This window comes from Amphiura filiformis, chromosome 4 (assembly GCF_039555335.1).
Source record: "Amphiura filiformis chromosome 4, Afil_fr2py, whole genome shotgun sequence".
NCBI classification, from domain to species: Eukaryota; Metazoa; Echinodermata; class Ophiuroidea; order Amphilepidida; family Amphiuridae; genus Amphiura; species Amphiura filiformis.
The window spans coordinates 14,953,103-14,973,331 of record NC_092631.1 but is presented as its reverse complement, the minus strand read 5'-3'; the positions used below and the strand labels follow the sequence as shown (position 1 = coordinate 14,973,331).

Sequence of the window (20,229 nt, the reverse complement as noted above, 5' to 3'; positions counted from 1 at the left end):
AAAGAAGCATGGACGTGCTGATCACCCTTTGGTGATTGATACTGCTGGACTACCTCTGGTAACGGTTATTGTTCAAGTGAACTACCCGTGGTTTAATACTGTAACTGTTAAGCGTTGACTTACATCTGATCACAGTTACTGTTGACCTACCTCTGTGTAAACCTATACTTCTACTGTATATCTGTATATTAATTAAGTAGTACATTGCATACGTCTTCTGTAGATCTGTGTATTGATGAACTAGTACACCGCTTACATCTTCTGAAGATATGTGTATTGATGAAGTAGTACACTGCTTACGTCTTCTGTAGATCTGTGTATTAATGAAGTACATTGCTTATGTCTTCTTTAGATCTATGTTTTGATAAATTAGTGCATTGCTTATACGTCTTCTGTAGATCTGTGTATTGATAAAGTTGTACATTGACTTCTACTGTAGATATGTTTATTGATGAAGTAGTACATTGCATACGTCTTCTGTAGATATGTGTATTGATGCAGTACTTTGCTTATGTCTTATTTAGATCTGTGTTTTAACAAATTAGTACATTGCTTACGTCGTCTGTAGATCTGTGTACTGATGAAGAAGTACATTGCTTACAACTTCTGTAGGGCTGTGTATTGATGAAGTAGGACATTGGTTACATCTTCGGTAGATCTGTGTATTGATGAAGTATGGCATTGCTTACGTCTTCTGTAGATCGGTGTATTGATGAAGAAGTACATAACTTACGTCTTCTGTAGATCTGTGTGTTGATGAAGTAGTACATTGCTTACGTCTTCTGTAGATATGGGTATTGATGAAGTAGTACATTGCTTACGTCTTCTGTAGCTCGGTGTATTGATGAAGTAGTATATTGCTTACATCTTCTGTAGATATGTGTATTGATGAAGTAGTACATTGCTTACGTCTTCTGTAGATCGGTGTATTGATGAAGTAGTACATTGCTTACATCTTCTGTAGATATGTGTATTGATGAAGTAGTACATTGCTTACGTCTTCTGTAAATATGTGTATTGATGAAGTAGTATATTGCTTACGTCTTCTGTAGATATGTGTATTGATGAAGTAGTACATTGCTTACGTCTTCTGTCGATATGTGTATTGATGAAGTAGTACATTGCTTACGTCTTCTGTAGATATGTGTATTGATGAAGTAGTAAATTGCTTACATCTTCTGTAGATATGTGTATTGATGAAGAAGTACATTGCATGTATACATGTACGTCTTCTGTAGATATGTGTATTGATGAAGTAGCACATTGCTTAAGTCTTCTGTAGATCTGTGTATTGATGAAGTAGTACATTGCTTACGTCTTCTGTAGATATGTGTATTGATGAAGTAGTACATTGCTTACATCTTCTGTAAATATGTGTTATGAAGTAGTACATTGCTTACGTCGTCTGTAGGTCTGTATATTGATGAAGTAGTAAATAGATCTGTGTATTGATGAAGTAGAAATTTGCTTTCGTCTTCTGTACATTGGCTACGCCGTGTTCTATAGAACTGTGTAACGTACGTCTTCTGCCTGTATGGATTGGGTGTGTGTTGGTGAATTGATGAAATGGATTATTAAACTTCTTAATTAACCTTAGATTTTAGCTTTTACTAATAAGTAAGTAAGTAGCATGAACAAAACATTAATTAGACGAGAATGTGTAATGTCCCACGGTAACATTCAGTTTCCCCGGTAAGATGTGTGTTTCTTCTCAGAGGGGCTCATATCTGCCTCGCTGAATTCAGTGCATACAAGAAATATTTTTAATACATACTGGTATTACATGTTGTAAACATGCTTTTATACTGTTCCATATATGTGCAATAATAAACTATAGGTAAAGAAAATTGCACTAGCCGTTTTAATATTATAAGTAGAACTGTGTTTCACAATGGCCCATAGAACGGTAGACTATACCATAGTCGAATTTTGATAAATAAAAATTATGTTAATATTAATCATGGAGATCGCATTCCGTTGAACTTAAAATTATACTGGTGTTAATTAAAATTAAAGTGTTCAATAATAAAATGGTCATAAAGAGTTTATATAATTAGTGACAGAAAAAGGAAAGTATACATAGGCCTATGTTAGTGAACGCAACATGTGTTACATAATTATAATGCCAGTTTGCCTGAGCTTCACTTCTTTAATTATAATTATAATGGCTTACTTCAATACTGAACAATTCTGATTTTGGAATCTACAGGTTATTGATTGCGAAAGCGCGAGTGAAAAATCCACTAGGGAAGTTATATAACAAACAGGTGGAGTACCGTGAATGAAAAGATGTGAAAATCGATCAATTGCACACAAATTAATACAAATTAGAGTTTTATGCTTAAATATAATAGCCAGATTATGCAAAATCGGCAAGTGGACTACGGAGAAGTCTAATAGAACGGTAATGTATGGCACAGTGTCATCACCCCGTTATCTTCATGGCAGAAATCGCCATGGTAGGTTGAATCCACAGCCACGCATGGCCATTTTGTTCCGACCTTTGAGACGCATAATTAGTCGAGGGACATGACTAAGGCTACTCACAATAGCCGGGTAATTGATCTTGATTGTGCGTGAGTAAGCTTGTATACCCCATTGAGGTAAATGGTCATCGACTTTTATACTGCCTCCACGGGAGTAGTGAGTGCAGCTGTACTACACGCTGTAGTCCATGCACGACCAACGCAATATAAAATCAGATTTTGGTGAGTTTTTGAGTTCAAGACGCAAGCTTCTTTCTCAAGACGCTTGCTAACGACTATCATATATGTTCAACACGTATATTCAAGTGTAAGGAACCACATCTGGATTCTTCAGACGAAATAATTTACGGGAGATATTCATCATTTTCTACCCCGGTATCCACAGATTTTCGTCTGAATATCAAAATCGTGCATAGTACATTCACGTGTATCGATCCCGGGTATTTATTTTAGTATCTCTGCGTGTACTAAGTAATTATTAGCCAGGCGATGTCGGTGTGCATGGTATACCAAAATTTGGGATGAGGCTATCACTTTTCATTTCATTGATAACATCTAAACGGAATATAATTTAGGCCTAAAATTTCACTGGGATTACAAATACGAGCGTTCTTCTGATGCCCAGATCTCCATTTTTATTGGAAGGGGGGGGGGGGGTGAGGCTTTTTTTGAAAAAAGTAATAACTCACGTTTTCCATTTTCCCTCTTCGGCCATGTATTGCAAAATCTAAATTTTCCTTTGTTTGTTTTTCTTTGATTATTTTACTCAAAAGGTACATTTTTTTCGGTTGGCGTTGTACCACCCGCACCTATACCCCAATTTTTATTTGGTGGATTTAGGCCCCTGCCCCATACAGGCTTGCCCCCCCCGGAAAAAATCCCAGCTACGCCATATTAGGCTCTTCCACTTAGTCGCGTTCCCGCACCGCAATAATCAATGATGTTAGTGCAGTTTTGTCTTTCGGTTCTGTTTGTATGAAAGCTAAGTGGACATGAAATGTTAGTGCCACAGCCTCCCCCCCTCACCTTTTTACCAAAATGGTTGAGATTTTTATACGACCGGAAAGCTGGCTACACTGTTTATATGCAAGATATTTCTTGCAGATTCATTCATTCATAAAAAGAGAATGCTAGGATCACAGAATATGCAGAATACTCCTTTAATCTGTTCAGATCGCCTTGGACTACAGAAGTATTGCAAAAGGCTTGTTTTGTGTCGTGCAGATGGTATTCTGGGCTGAAGCATTTCAAGGACATTTAGGAGCCATATGAGCTCTTTTGAGAACGGAATGGCAGTGCTCTGAACGTCCGGAACAAACCTTCAGTGAATGCTGAAGTCATGTTTTAAGGTTAGCAAAATTGTGCAATTTTTATGACCCCCCCCCCCCTCACAGACTCAAGACAATTATTATTCACTGCCGGAACTAAGGCACGGAGCGCGCCAAAAGTGAAGAAAGTGCGACTGAGGAGCGAGTTAAATTTTGTGTAAAGAAGGCGTGCTAGAGCACGTCAAAATTTTGCATGGATTGTACTCATATTTCACCAGGCCTTAATAATTCTATAACCCCCCTATTTTGGGTGCCCCCTATTTTGGGTCTAAATATTCTATGACCCCCCCCCCCCTGTATTTTGGGACCCCTTCCGAAGAAAATTCCAGCCCCCTTAAAGGGGACGGTAGGCGTAGGCCTATACCACACGCATGCAGGGGTCAAATTTTAAAGTTGGTAAATTTTGGTTAAAAAATACCATACAATTTTCAGTTTTTTACCCATTTGACCTTTTTGCTTTTTCTGCGCAGAAAAGGTTAACAGATGTCTTCAGCAATCACGGGCGTTTTGTTCCAGGCGTTTCAGAGCAGAGAAGATCATCTTCTCTGTTCATAGCAACCATTCCGTTTAGCTTTTGCTGGCACCGAAAGACAAAACTAACACCATTGATCAATCCGGTGCTGGAATGCGACAAAGAGAAAATTGCGCAATGGCAATAAATAAAATTATTGGTAAAACCAACTTTTGCTTAGTAGATGTTCCTCCTGGCAAGTTGCACATTTTTTAGCAAGGGGATATACTACTGTTGTCATATGGGATACAACTTATTGATATTGAAAAATTAATTATCAATTGACGCTTTAATCTTCAAGACCACTTCAGAGGGATTTACATAAAGTAGTTGGTTAGAATAGTTTATTCTTGCAAAAGTGGAACAGTATAAAAGAATATTAACAAAACCAGTCTGCATTAAAGATATTTCTTTTATGCACTGAATTCAGCGAGGCAGGTATGAGCCCGTCTGACAAGAAACACAAAGCTTACCAGGGGAAACAGCTACAAATGTTACGGTGGGATATTCCACATTCTCGTATAATTAATTGTTTGTTCCTGCTGCATTTCGTTTCCTGTTGTTTTCATAGTATGTATTAGTAAGAGCTCAAAGCTAGGGTTAATTAAGAAGTTTATTTTATATCAAATAACCTATTTCATCAACACACACCCAATCAATATACAGATGATCTGCTGAAGACGTTAAGTAAAGCAATGTACTACTTCATAAACACACAGCTACCGAAGATGTAACCAATGTACTACTTCATAATACAGATATGCCGAAGATTTAAGCAATGCACTACTTCATCAATACATAGATCTACCGAAGATGTAAGCAATGTACTACTTCATCAATGCACAGATATAGAAGACGAAGCAATATACTACTTCATCAATACACAGAGGCGAAGATGTAATCAATGTACTACTTCATCAATACACAGATCTACAGAAGACGAAGCAATATACTACTTCATCAATACACAGATCTACCGAAGATGTAAGAAATTTACTACTTCATCAATACACAGATCTACAGAAGACGAAGCAATATACTACTTCATCAATACACAGATCTACCGAAGATGTAAGAAATGTACTACTTCATCAATATACAGATCTACCGAAGATGTAAGCAATGTACTACTTCATCAATATACAGATATGCCGAAGATGTAACCAATGTACTACTTCATCAATACACAGATCTACCAAAGATGTAAGCAATGTACTACTTGCACTACAATATCACCGTCAGCACCTTTCGGTGATAGGTTTCATATGCTACAAATGCGAGCGAAGCGCGAGAACTTAACGGGTAATTTTTAGACTAAAATGGCAAAAACAAACATGATGTTAAGGGAGGTGTTATGAGCGAACCGTGGTTTGGATTCCAGAGGGAGGGTGCCTGTAAGAGGCACAGCCATCAGAAAATGAATAACTGAGATCGCGCGCCAAATAAACTTACTGCAGTAATTTTCCAAGTCTTTAAAAAAAGAGACATAGGTGGGAATCGAACCCGGCACCTTCCGTTTCTGAATCAACAGATAGTATCACTAAGCCAACTTCCTATCTCCAATAAAACCTGTGATATTAATTCTTGATAATGTTTAACGGAAAATTCAATACTAATGTACGATGTCATTCAAACTCAAATAGAAGTCCCACAACTAAAGTAGCAATCGATAAATCTGCTCACTCAATCATCAAATAATCAATCGAAAAATAAATAAATAAATAAATGTGTCCGTTCTCTCGAGCCCCAAAACGTCATTAAATAAATAAATAAATAAATAAATAAATAAAACAAATAAATAAATAAATAAATAAATAAATTAATTAATTAATTAATGTGTCCGTTCTCTCGAGCCCCAAAACATTATTAAATAAATAAATAGAATAAATAAATAAATAAATAAATAAATAAATAAATAAATAAATAAATAAATAAATAAATAAATAAATAATACAAAAATAAATTATAAATTAGTTTTTCTAGGCCCTACGCTGGAAAAATAAAGCAGCATAAGAAACGTAACAGACGCACGGATTCGAACAAGCGACGCTCAAAACAGCAACTAAGAAACCACAACGCCTTAGACCACTCGGCCATAGAAGCACACAGTCTTCTCAATGTCAAAAAAATATATTAACGCAATATTGGCACATGACACGGGCAGATGTCTGTGGGTAAAGATACTGCATGATAGAAAGGCGTGCAAAGGATCTGTCCCTGAAGTTAATGGTCATTGACATGTAACCAATTCTTTGTATACACTACACTCAACCTATACAAAGAAGTATATTATTAGGCGTTGACGCAATCATGAATGCGGGAAGTATAAAACCATAGTCGCCACTCGTGCACTTGTTTGAGTCCACATGTATTCCGGAAACAGCCTTCAACCCCGAATTCAGAGGTCGATTTTGGGTTGTTACATGCAAATACAAACTAATTATATCATGAAAAAACAGAGCCAATCTACATTCTGTTATTTACAAAAGCCGACGGTCAAAGTAAAATTATAAAAGGAGCAAGACCAGATACCAACGTTAAATCACGGTAAGCCTAAAATCGCATCGAAAACGCCAAAATGCAGTCACAAAATTTATAATATTACTAAATCACCACAACGAATTGTAACGTAGGTATGCAGAAAAGAGTTGTATTAGCAATAACAAAGTATGTGCAAAAAGATTTGTCTTTGGCATGTCGTTTTTTTGAAATATCGCCAAAAATATGAAATTTTGGAAAAACGCGCCAAAATTTAAAACAAACACGAACCTTCCAAAATAAATATATATTAGCACTCGGCGGCCCAGTCACTACCTGTCACTGTGATTTGGGGTAACTCGTTGCTTCCCTTCTCCAGATACCTGTACTTCAAGGTCGCTCATACCCCAGCCCTTAATTCATGAATTTAGTCAAAATCCCACATACAGGCGTCAACATGGGGATGATAGTATGGACCATCCCCCTATTGTTATTTAAACAGAGATGCCAGTTTTAAGGTTTTAACCTGAAATCAGGTTTTTTGTGAGTCCAAATTCCTGCGTTTTCATTTATTTTCAGCCCGTTTTGGGGCTTTTGGCCTGCATACACGCGCTTTTTCAGGTTTTTTGAGTGAAACTGACTGGCATCTATGTTTAAATAACATGATTAAGGATGAACTAACTATCACGTTCGATCGATCGATGAAAAACTTGTAGTTATGTATCTCTGAAGATGTCTATTTTGGAACATCTATGAAAAAGCAGAGGTTATAACAGAGAATTTACAAAAATTCTATACTCCGACTCTGATCGCTCAAGAAAGATTAACCACAAAAATCCACTAACCGCCCCTCCCGAAAAAAAAAAAATCAAATTTCACGCATTCCTACACCTCAATGGGCTATTCCAGAAAATAGATGCACACCCCCTAGAGGAGTTCGGATATCCGGACTTTTGGTCCAGTCGTGACTGTTGGAAAGTGCCCAAAGGCAAAAAAATCCGGCAGAAAAATAGTTTAAATCAGAAATCCTCAATATGAGAGCTCATTTTCAACATTTCCGTGATTTTTCCTTCATTTGATTGGATTTCCGAGCTTTTTCCAGTAACATAGGCAACTGGAAATCCAGTCGTTTTCAGAAAGCAAACTTGGAAATCCGGACATTTCTTTGATTGAAAATTTACTCCTCTATAGGGGGTGTGCACCTATTTTCTGGAATAGCCCAATGGCCGCTATAGCTGGGTCCCCGTCGGCCCCATCTCACCTAAAAATGTGAAATGATGCGGCCTTGGAGGGTATTTTAAACTGCATTCTATCACCCGTGTTACACGTAGACAAAAGAATGATGACAGTTTACAATACAAAAGAATCTAACATCGAATTTTAAGCGGCTTTAATCCACCCAATCGGGCAGTCACAACACCAGTTCTAAGGTGCTGCGGGAACCCAATAATGGCCGACCGGACCAAATCCTGCCCATGATTTGGTTCGTTGGATTCGTCTATAGTCTGGTAACTTAGAAAAAAAAGTCCTACTCGTCGGACTAGTGTTTGTGTACAAAATTCCGTTTTAACAGTTCTTAGTGGTTTTGATGTTAGCAGGCTAAACGCTAGTGAGCAGCGCATAATGTTAATGATCGTGCATTTAAAGGTGGGTGGTCCGATTGGCAGTTTCATACCCCCACTTTACCCCATCAAAATGCAGATTATGGTATCAAGTGAAAGCTCATATTTTTCTCATACTAGTATTGAAATTAGGCGTTCCAAATCAGTAGGCTGAGTAGGCTGAAGAAATCATCAAAAAAATGTCTTCGTATTAGTCGCGACTGTGTGGTATACCATGTTTGAGACTATAAATTCGACAGTTAAGGGGGTATAATACCCTGATTTTCATCAGTACCCCTCTTCTTTTTTTGTTTGCAAATTTATGAAGTACATAAATATGTTCATCACCTCATGTCCTGAACTTATAAAATATCTCTACATACAAAGTGCTTTTAAACCATTTTAGTAAATCATTTTATAGCCCTATATATTTTTTGTTTACTGTATCCTAGTAACTCAGATGTGCGTTTCATAACAAACCATAATTTATTCTATTCAACATGTTCAAGTAGAGTACATGAATAGAATACATTAAATCCTTTGTTATACCAAAGATACTCTCTATAGAAAATTTATTCAGCGGTGCATGCAAAATAACACTGAATAAATTAAATAAACTCTTACACAATGGATGCATAGTCAATTTAATAATATGTACCTTCTATAATGTGTTGTTAGGAAAAGAGATTTAAAAAGGCTATAGGTCAACATAGGTCAGGTTATAGGTCACTTGGTTCAGGTCAAATTTAGGCATCCATTTTGAATACATGTGAGAGTCTGTGATATCATAATGAGGCATCAATTTTGATATTCTATATTGAAAAGTGCGAGATGGATATACTAAAATACCTTGGGATATAAATGGTGAGTACAATTTAGATTGCTGGCCTAGTTGAGATGGATTGGACAAATAAATATAAAATAGTTACCAAAATCACAAAACTGAAGCTTACGGAAAACTACCTAATATGGTGGTATATAGGTGACAAGAAAATACAATTTTTTTCAACATTGCTGTAGTGTGGTTGTGGTAACCTGTTACCTATGGATTAATTAAAGCCTTGATGTACGATTTCCGTCAAATTTTAATTTTGTTATTCTTTATTCACAATGTTGAAATAATATTAGTAATAACTGATGGGAAGGGTTGATGTCCATTTTAAGTTGAAATAACAAGGTAAAGTGAAAGAAACCACATGGTTATTTTGACCATTTAACATGCAGTTCTATGGGAGGATATATTATCATAAGATTTAAATTATGATAATATGTCGAACTTTGCTCTATTGACCTACAAAGACAACAGATTTGGCCGATTCCATTTAGGTGCAAGTTAGGACATGTGTAAACATTACAAATATGCAAAAAAATCAGGTTTGAAAAAAATTAACCAATTTGATATTATAAGATCGTACATGGCTATTAATTAAGTTTCAGTGAAATAATGTCGCAAGTTAAAAATACAAAATATAGCTCAACATTGAAAATAGAAGCATTTTAACCAGTTCGTTTTTTGATAGGTGTGGAGCACCAAGTTCATGAAGTCATGAAATAAATCAAGAACCACTTATTCCCATTTTACATATCAACATTATTTCCCTTAAGTGTTAGCAACACATATCCAAAATTTTAACGAAATCCGTTGATAGTAAACTTTCCAAAATGAAGTGAATTTAAAACATCAGTGATGTATACCTTTTTGCTTCTACCTTTAAAAGCATGTAAGCTACATTGATACCGATGCCACCAATAAAACGAGAATATTTGCCCCTACATTTTGCATACCACTTTGTCCATTTTTGTTGTTGTAATTTCTTCACAAAATGCAAAAAAAAATGCAAAAAATAATTCAATGGGTGTAGTACCCCCTTAAGAGCGCAAAAACTTGGCATTTTTAGACTAATCGCAAATGGTCACCATGTATGCATCAACATGGGCATTTGGGGGATGATTGTATGGACAATCCCCCTTTCGGTGGAGGATTCGTCCCCCACCCACCGATTTTATTTTTACCAATAAACAATTTGCATATAGGGACGCATAGGCCTATAGTCAGAGGCAAGGTTCATTTTTGATCGGAGATAGTTTATTAGTAATAGTAGGCCCTATATCGTGTGTATGTCGAGTAGTGATGTAACAGGATTAATTACCATAGCAATAAGGGAAAACAATTTTTAAATGTATTGCCCTGCACTATAAGTAGGCTGCACTCATCACCTTATTATCACCAAGTTATTTCAACACGTCACATCAAAAGCTCCCATTGGGAGCCCCATTCTTAGGCCCTATGTCACATGTGAAAACGCGGTCAATCGCCCAAAACTCTGGCATAATAGCTGGAAATTACTGGAAATTGCAGCTTGTGCGAAATTATGACCGATCACTATGAAATCACAGCAAATTGAGGTAAATTTTACAAAATTGTTTCAAATTTTGGTCAAACGGCTAAAACCGCCAAAAATCACCATGAAAATCTGCAAAAAAATTTTTTATTTAAAATGGCTGGAAATCACAGTAAATTGCTGAAAATGATGCTAAATTGTACTAAATTTTGATCAACCACAGCAAACTAAGGTAAGTTTTATAACATTGTTTCAAATCCTGACCAATCGGCTAAAATCGCCAAAATCAGCAATTTAGCTCGATTTACCGCTTTTCCCATATGTGACATGTGACCTATTCTTTTTATAAAGGAATTTTTATTCAATCATAAATAGGCCTATATTCCAAAATAGACATCTTCAGATATATAGCTGATAGTTTTTCATCGATCGATCGATCGATCGAACGTGATAACTAGTTCATTCTTAGTTTCAAGTTTCAAGTTTTTATTTGGAATTCACTTTTACATCAGCGGCACTCATCTATCTGATGGTGCATCCAAGACATTAAATATACAAACAAAGCTTAATAATTATCAACAATTATATAACAAAGTAAAAAAATACTCAAGCAAAGGGTACATATAAATAATCTAAAGTGAGGAAGAGGGCTAAAGAAAGAGAACGGATGAAAGAAAGAAAGAAAGAAAGAAAGAAAGAAAGAAAGAAAGAAAGAAAGAAAGAAAGAAAGAAGAAAAGAAAGAAAGAAATAACTTAATCAATTGTTACAAAAAAAAAGACACGTACAGTGTCATACAGATATACTTATACTATATAATACATGTTTGTATGAGCTTCATAAATCAATACATTAATATGGGTTATAATTATGAGATCATAAGTCTTTCAACATATTACTCCTTTCTTTCCACGCATCAGTGAGAAACATTTTACTACATTTATCAAGTATAGACCCTAGATCATAGCTATCTTCGAAGATGTTATCTAAGAGGAGATGGTGTCTAATATTTGCATCCCCAACCGAGAACATATGCCAAATTACTTCCCACCCTTTAGAACATAGATCTTTTTCAAGTCTTTTGAAGTGGTCATTCCTTATGTAGTCCAAACTTGTACAATTGAATAGAAAGTGATCAACTGATTCCTCCTGGTTTAAATTGCATAACTTACAAAGACCCGTGTTTATATCTGACCATGACTTTTTCCTTCCTTCCAAATCTAAAGAATTAGAGCGGGCTTTGAATTTTAGGCTTGACCCATAAAAATTCAGTTTATCAAGTAGGTATGGTTCTAGTGATGGTCGCTCTTTGTACCTAACATAGTCGTCAAGAGAAGATTTATTCAAGGCTTTGATTCTCCAATTGTCATGATCAAGCTCTTTATTTACATTCTTAAAGGTGTTTGACCAATCTGCATTGCTTGATTGGTCGGTGAACCTGTAATTGTAAAACATACTCATATTACATTTTTCTAGAGAACTTTCCATATCACAAAGCCAGCCCCATTTCAATTTGTCTTTGACTTGGAAGATTGCTTTAAACAATAGTTTTGGTAACCTGTTTTCATCCATATCCTGAAGCCTCTTAAAGTACTTGGCACGAATATTATTTTGGATAGAGGCAATAGTTTGCCATCCAAGATCACCATATAGGGCCTCTTTAGCAACGTTTCTTGGTGCTTTGAGAATAGCTCGAGCCATGTGATATTGAATATTTTCGAGCTTGTCTATCACTGTAATACCTTTACAAAACCATATTGCACATGCGTAATTGATTGATGACAGTCCAATTGATTTCCATAGGAGATCACCATAATAAACCCTATTAAAGTCATCTTGGTCATCAATTATTGATTTGATGTAACCAATTAATCGATTACCTCTTTTAACAACTTCCTCGATATGAGAGTGATCTGACATGTTCCTTGAAATGGTAACACCTAAATATTTGTACTCGTTGACCTCTGTGATGAAACTATTACAAAGTTTCCATTTTCTATCTACATTAACACGCTGCCCGGTGATGAGAATATTCGATTTGGTATAATTAAACGACATTTTGCATTTATTAGAAAACTCGCTTGCTGTGTTAAGGAGTAGGTTAAGGTCATTATCATTATTTCCAATCAGAACTACATCGTCTGCCCAAAACAAACAGCCAATATTTGTACCAAAAATACTTACACCTAAGTTTTTGGCCTTGATCATTTTTGCAAGCTCATTAATGTAAATGCAGAAGATAATTGGCGAAAGGACACAGCCTTGTTTCACACCTTCATCTACAGTAAAGAAATCAGTTTCTACATCTTGGAATATTACTTTACTTTTTACATTTTTGTACATGTTTATAATGATATTTAAAAGATTACCCTCAATACCAATACTCTTCATAGCTTTAAACAGACCTTCGCGCCAAACTGTGTCAAAGGCTTTCTTAAAGTCAAGAAAAGCCATAAATGTTTGCTTGCCTTCAGCTTGTCGCGTTGCAATAATACTTTTAAGGTTGAATATATGGTCTTCGCAGCGCCTGTCTTTACGGAAACTGCCTTGCACTTCAGTTAGAATATTATTATCTTCAATAAACTTTGACACAGTTTGCGCGATAATCCTATTATATACTTTTGAGACACAAGATGTTAAGGTTATCCCCTGTAATTGTCAAGATCTTTAACATCGCCTTTCTTAAAGATTGGTATTATAATGCCTTCATTCCATTCATCTGGAATACACTCAACTTCTGTTAGTCTTTTGAAAAGACTAAATAAGGAAGACATTAAAGCATCTCCGCCGTTTTTGATATGCTCATTAGTAATCTTGTCAATTCCAGGGCTTTTATTAAGTTTACAATGGGAAATTGAATCAACAACATCTTCAATAGTGAAGGATAACTTGTCAATCATAACATTGACATCCTTCCCATTCAACTCACAGGTCTCAAGATAATTAGGAGTGGTTGAGTCATCCTCTTCATTAGCATAACAAAGGTTATGGTTCATTTTACCTAAGGTATTATAGTACATCATAATTGAAGTTTTCATAACTTCCTTATCTGAAGTGGTTTGGTCAGTCCCTGGAATCTTTATTGATGTAACTTTATTAATTGGTTTAGCTCCTTTCAATTGTTGCCAAAAGTCCCTAGTCTGTGGGCCACCTTTTTTCATTATGTCAGAACACCTATCTACTCTCATTTGCATAATCTTACGTTTAATCAATGATTTACATTCAATTCGCTTCTTTTGATAGTCTTCCCACAGTGAATCACAAACCTGCCCATCAAAGTCAGGGTTATCTTTTTCTTTGAATAAAGTCGATGTGTCTTACATGCATTTTTTCTTCTATTTATTCCTTCCAAAATGTCATCATCAAACCATGCCTTACATTTGTTATCTTTGTATTTACAACCAATTGTTTCTTTTGCTGCTGATAAAACACCATGTTTCCATTCAGACCAAGCTTCATTGGCAGACATATTAATAGGGTCCCAATTATGGAACCTTGTTTTCAAGACCTCTTTGAACGGTCCCCAATCTTGATTAGGCTTGATATTCCAGTACATATCATCTTTGGGATTACTTTTCAACTCAGAATTATTTTCTGAGAACGTGTTATTCACATGTTTAAATGTTGTTACAATCATGTTATGGTCACTACCTAAGTGATATATTCCTTCCTCATCAATTAACATATTATCAAGTCTATCAACAACACTTTGTGATACACAAACATAATCAAGTACACTCTTTTGTTGGTTTCTGACCCATGTATACACACCAGTACATTTATCATGTAGGTTAAGAATTGACAGATCCGTTGCATCACAAAAATCAATTAGACCTTGACCATTGTAATCAACAGTCTTATCCTCATTTAAAGGATTCATACCGATTTTCCCATTAAAATCTCCCAACACGATAATATTTGCATTTGAATCATTTTGTTGAATCCTTAAATGTTCCGATAGTAAACATACATACATTTCATCAGTAAGGGGGCGATCGGTTCCTTCACAAGGAAAGTATACGACAGCTATATAGAAGATCGAATCTGGTGACCCAGTATATTGCACTTTCACCCATAATCTTTCATACTTATCCATCTTGGTGTCAAAGACATTATCATCAAGTATCGTTACATTATCTTTTATGAGGAAACCGATCCCCCCTTGACTTTTCTTAACATCATTAAAGCGATTTTTCCCGATCCAATTATATCCTTTAACATTAAATTGTTCATTGTTTTTAAGAAATGTTTCAACTAAGCCTACGATTTCAACTTGATTGGTATTAATAAAATGATTTAATTCGTATCGTTTACTTTTGATACCACGTAAGTTGTTGGAAGCAATTTTAATAGTCGAATTATTTTGTTTACATGTGCGCTTCTTACCTCTTCTACCTGGCCTACGCTTTTTGGGACCTTGGCATTTCCCCGATTCATTAACTCGTGTAGGCCTATTGCACGCTTCATGTTTAACATGTTTAACACTGGTTTTAGAATTGCTTCCAATTACATATAACTCAACATGGTCATTATCAAGTGAAGGTGAAAGACATTCATCATTAAGCACATTGTACATATTATAATTATCACATCGAAACCCCATATTGAATTTAGCACTCATACAGTCTTCTCTGGATAATCCAGACACGGCAATATCTTCCTTGCCAGATCCCTATTGTTTCTTACCACATTTGCTCTGCTTATGACCCATAACTCCACAAGTATGACATTTCACTGCCTTACCATGCTTACAGTCTCTCTGCTGGTGGTTCTTTTCCCCGCAGAAATAACATCCTCTCTTGTTCATATTGTTGTTGGTCTTGTCATAGCTAGAGTTCAATGAGCGTGTTTTAAAGTTTCGTTTCGAGTTCCCGTCTTCCGTTGATCGGGCCGAAGATGTTCGCGTCTTGATAACATGCCTTACCGCGTGTATGTTCCTTAACAATTTATTAGTACCAGCCTTTGATAGATGTAGTTTACCTCCATTCAACGCGTTTTCGTCCGCTTCATTATTGCGTAGCTTAAAGTTCATGTCATTGTCAATGATTTCGCATTTGTCAGTCGATTTCGCGATTTCTTTGTAGAATGAGTTCATTTTGTCAACCCTTGGTTGGTTCTTGCCATCACTGTCCGTTCGCGGGCATATTGTAGACACGAAGATGGTGGTTTCTGGAGCTTTCTCGCGAACAGACTTGATCATGGTCTTGAAGGCTTCTTTAGCAGGCTCAACATCTTCATCGGTCGTACAATTGTTCGTGCCACCATGCCGAATTATAACAGCCTCGTAGGCCTCTGGTTTCTTCAACTTGCTGGCTATGTCAGTAACTTTTGCACCCGGCATACAGTCGACTTTCGTGTTCTCGAGGCCATTCTCGTTTATGTCCTTGATAATTGAGTCACCGATTATGAGGGTGGGCTTCGCGACATTGTCCTTCTGTGTTGTTACTTTCTCACCGTGCTGTTTGAGTTGCTGATTTTTGCACCGTAGCTGGTCTTGTAGGTCAGATATTTGCGCTCGTTGTTCATTCATAAGTTCAGTTAGTGTCGCGTTTTCATTACGTAGTTCCGATATATCCTTGGCCTGTGCTTTGGACTGACGCGACAACGTTTGGAGTGTCTTTGGTATACTTCTGCAAGATGAGCAAATCCATGCAGAGGGTCTGGCACTTGTCTTAATCAATTGATCATGTTATTTAAATAACAATAGGCGTGCATCGTTGTCATGAAAGTCAAGTCACTGTCAAGTAGGATGTCAAGTGGGATATGCTAGCTGGCTGGGAATCATAAACCACAGGCCGTGCCGTGTAGTATTCGGAACTGAACTTAAACTACCAGCAGACCAGCAGTCTGCAGTCAGCTCTGTTGTTCTTTAGCTCTTGTTGTCTCTCTCACGTGTTATTTGCGGACTTAATGGTGTCGTTGGTGTACGTTGATCGTGAGTAGAATTTTGGTCAATATATTCTTGAATTATTTCGTAAAGACGGTGTAGGTGAGCATGGTGAGTTCCCTTACTTACATTGGCTTTAAAACCAAAAAATATAAAACCCGAGCGTAAAACACATTACACTAGTCTTGTACATGTATAGGCCTACATTATAAGATTCATGTTTCGGATCTTGCTCGATGGTTGTTTTATTATCATTATTAATTTTCGGGGTGGGGCTGTCGGCCGTCTTTTTGGTTTTTGTTTTTGCTTTTTTTTTGCTATCTCTGTTTTCAAGTTGACATATAATGTAAAAAACAAAATTTAAGATGTACTCACCTGAAATGAAATTACGATGCAATTTGAATGCGCAGCAGATCTATAGAAATAACGACTTACCCGGTTTTATGCAGAATTAGACCACGTCTGGGGCCTACATAAGATTCATGTTTCGGACCTTGCTCGATGGTTGTTTTATTATTATTATTATTATTAATTTGCGGGGGTGGGTGGGGGCTTTTTTGTTTGTTTGTTTTTGTTTTGTTTTTTTGCTATCTCTGTTTTCAAGTTTACGGATAAGGCCAAGTAAAAATAAAAACATGTTTCTCGTCCGGGTTTTTAAAAATTAGGAGGATGAGGGCTTTTTATTTTCTATTTTTATTGAAAGTGACGCTAAATACCTGTATTTGGCACCATATGTTGGGTATTCGACATACAGATTGATATCTAAGAAAAAGGAGGAGGCCCTTTTTATTTTATTGTTTTGAGAGGTAGACCCCTCCAGTGATTATAAAACTCTCCTTAAATGATGTATTATGCATTTACAAAGCTGTAAAATAAGTTTTAACTTCTGAAACATCTTTTTCAACAAGTTATAACTGAAAGTTTACCAAATAAAAAGAAATTTAAAAAATCTTCAAACAATGAGGAGGGCGCGGACGAGAAACATGTATTTTTTTTACTCGGCCTAATGTAAAGAATGTGAAATTTAAGATGTATACCAATATTGATCGATGCTGACAAATTAATAATGATGAATAAGATCATCTGCCAGATCCAGTTTTTATATATTCGATGTTGTTTCTGGTTTAAATTGTGACATATGTATCACCCATTTTTAAAAGTTGAACTTTAAGATGTAGGGCCAATCATATAAGGGAGTGTTCATAAATACTCTGGTGGGGGGGGCTGGAAAATATGTAGGGGGGGTCAAAAAAATTTAGGAGTTCTGAATAGGGGGGTTAAAAAAGTTCTGGGTGTATGAACAGGGGGGTGAAAAAGTTTTTCGGCACGTAGAGGGGGGGTGTAAAAATGTTCCCATATTAAATCAGAACAAAAGTACATTTGATCCATTGTTAAAAATTGTCGTCTATAACTTAATTTTAAGGTTTTTGTCAGTTCTTTCTGGTCAGCTCTTTAAATCACTAAAAGCTGCAATATCTTTGCTCTTCTTTAGTGTTGACAATTTTTACAATGATGTTTCATGTAGTACAGATTATTCATTTATTATCACTGATATACAACTTAATCATGTTGCATTACAATTATAGGCAGAGGAGGCTTGGAGAACCGGGGTAAACGTCCTCCCCTCTAATTTTTTTCCATGGGGGACATCCCCTAAAAATCCTTAAAGAAGAAAAAATAAAGCAATAATTGCCATGTGCAACTTTTTTTAGCACATCGAAAAGCACCATGTTTTGGGCCCAAATAGGGTAAAATTGCAAAATTTTGCGCTATGCGAACTGGCCCATCAATTTAAGAGCAAAACACACCATTTCGGCAGTAGTGTAGACAGGGGGCGGAAGGGCCCCTGACAAAAAATGAAAGAGAAAAGTGCCCCTCTGACAAAAAATGAAAGAGAAAATCTGGATCGACCCTTTTCCATATAAATTCAACCCGATCACTATGATGGGCCAAAATAGTGTAAAATACAAAATGTGTGCACGCTGTGTGCCCACATTGTCACAATAAAAGGCATTTTCATCCCATCATGGGCGAAATACACAATTTTTGCACGCGTTTTGTCCCAATAAAGCCTTTTTTTTAAAGCTCAAATACATGTACAGTCTCTCTAAAAAACAAAACCGGTATGTATGTATTAGCAACTGCAATTTATTTTCTCGTCTGTGTCCCCCAAATTTTATTCACCCCCCGACCAAGAAAACTGGCTACGCCCCTGTATTTTGGGCTAAAATAGTCTTGTTTTTGTGCGCTTTGCCGCAACAAAAGGCGTAGATCCCGGGGGATGGCACATTCAATAATCTCAATGTTGACGCTTGTACATGTGTTTCTGACCAAATTAAGCTCATATTTGGCCATTTTAGCCCCCAAAGTACAAATTTTTGCTCGCTTCGCGCGTACTAATCCTCTTTTACATCAAATTTCATTCGTTTAGCTTCCAAATGGCAAAATTTTTAGCGTGCTACTAAAAACATTTCCACAATTCCACATCAATGACATGCGTACAATTTCATTGCACTTGAATAACATTTTTAGTATCATTAATGCCATTTGAATGGTAGTAGAATTGAATTAGTAGAATGGTACATTATGATGGGGGGGGGTCAAAATAGTTTTGAACCTATATGAGGGGGGGTCAAAAAAGTTTTAGGTCCATTAAGAGGGGGGTCAAAAAAGTTTTGGGTTTGCGAAGAGGGGGTTAAAAATTTTCGACATAAAAAAAAATTCCAGCCCCCCCCCCCCACCAAAGTATTTCTGAACACTCCCTAATGATGACAAATTATTGACGATGATGAAAAAGGGAGGTGCTATGTTACCCTCGGGTGAATGGGAGAAAGACCTGGGGCACTCAACTATAGAAGTGTGCTAGTCAGTGTTATACTAGACTGGGAAACTGATTATCCGGACTAATTTGAGAAGAGTTATGGCCTCGAGTTTCAAAATACACCGAGTGACGTTTTTTGATCAAAAACCTCGACAATCCAAGACTCTGTAAGACCAAATCAAGAATTATCTGGGATAATTATATACAACTATGAAAGTTGTGATCTAACCTACCAGATGAATCATTAATTTCCTGACTATGATATTTAGTTGTGGGAAAAGATTTAATATTTTGGCGGGATTATTTCCCGCCACAAAAATGTGAAAAGTATGAGGTATTTTGTCAAAATGTTCAACACCTGAATCAACACCTTGTCCTCCCACAACTGTAAAAATTACTGGCGTGTGACAACCTTGCAGAATTGTCTGGCAATCGTGTGATTGCTTTAAAGCACCAAATGGAATGGCCCATAAGATCTCCTGATCTTACAACTCTGGGTTTCTCTTGTGGGTCTATTTGAAATGAAAGGTTTTCATAAGTCTTCCAGCAGACCTTGATGACTGTCAGATACACATAATGGCACAAGTTGACATCCAGGCAGGACATAGACGTGGTGTGAATGTCATGTTGAGGAGAGCTGATACCTGCATGCAGAGGAATGGCGGTCATGCCCTGGTGGCCTGTGGAAGGCTAAGATTGTCAATTACTGTAAAGAAAGTGGTCAAACATGTTATTTCATGTTGCTTTGATTATAACAGACTTCGCGCAACTGCATTT

The 20,229-nt window shown here is 36.5% G+C and overlaps 1 protein-coding gene across 1 annotated transcript in view; it reads left to right on the top strand.

Annotated features, from left to right (window-relative positions):
- The window catches only part of LOC140150593 (uncharacterized), an 84,525-nt gene that overhangs the window by 62,257 nt on the left and 2,039 nt on the right, over nt 1-20,229 (top strand). The window lies entirely within an intron of this gene.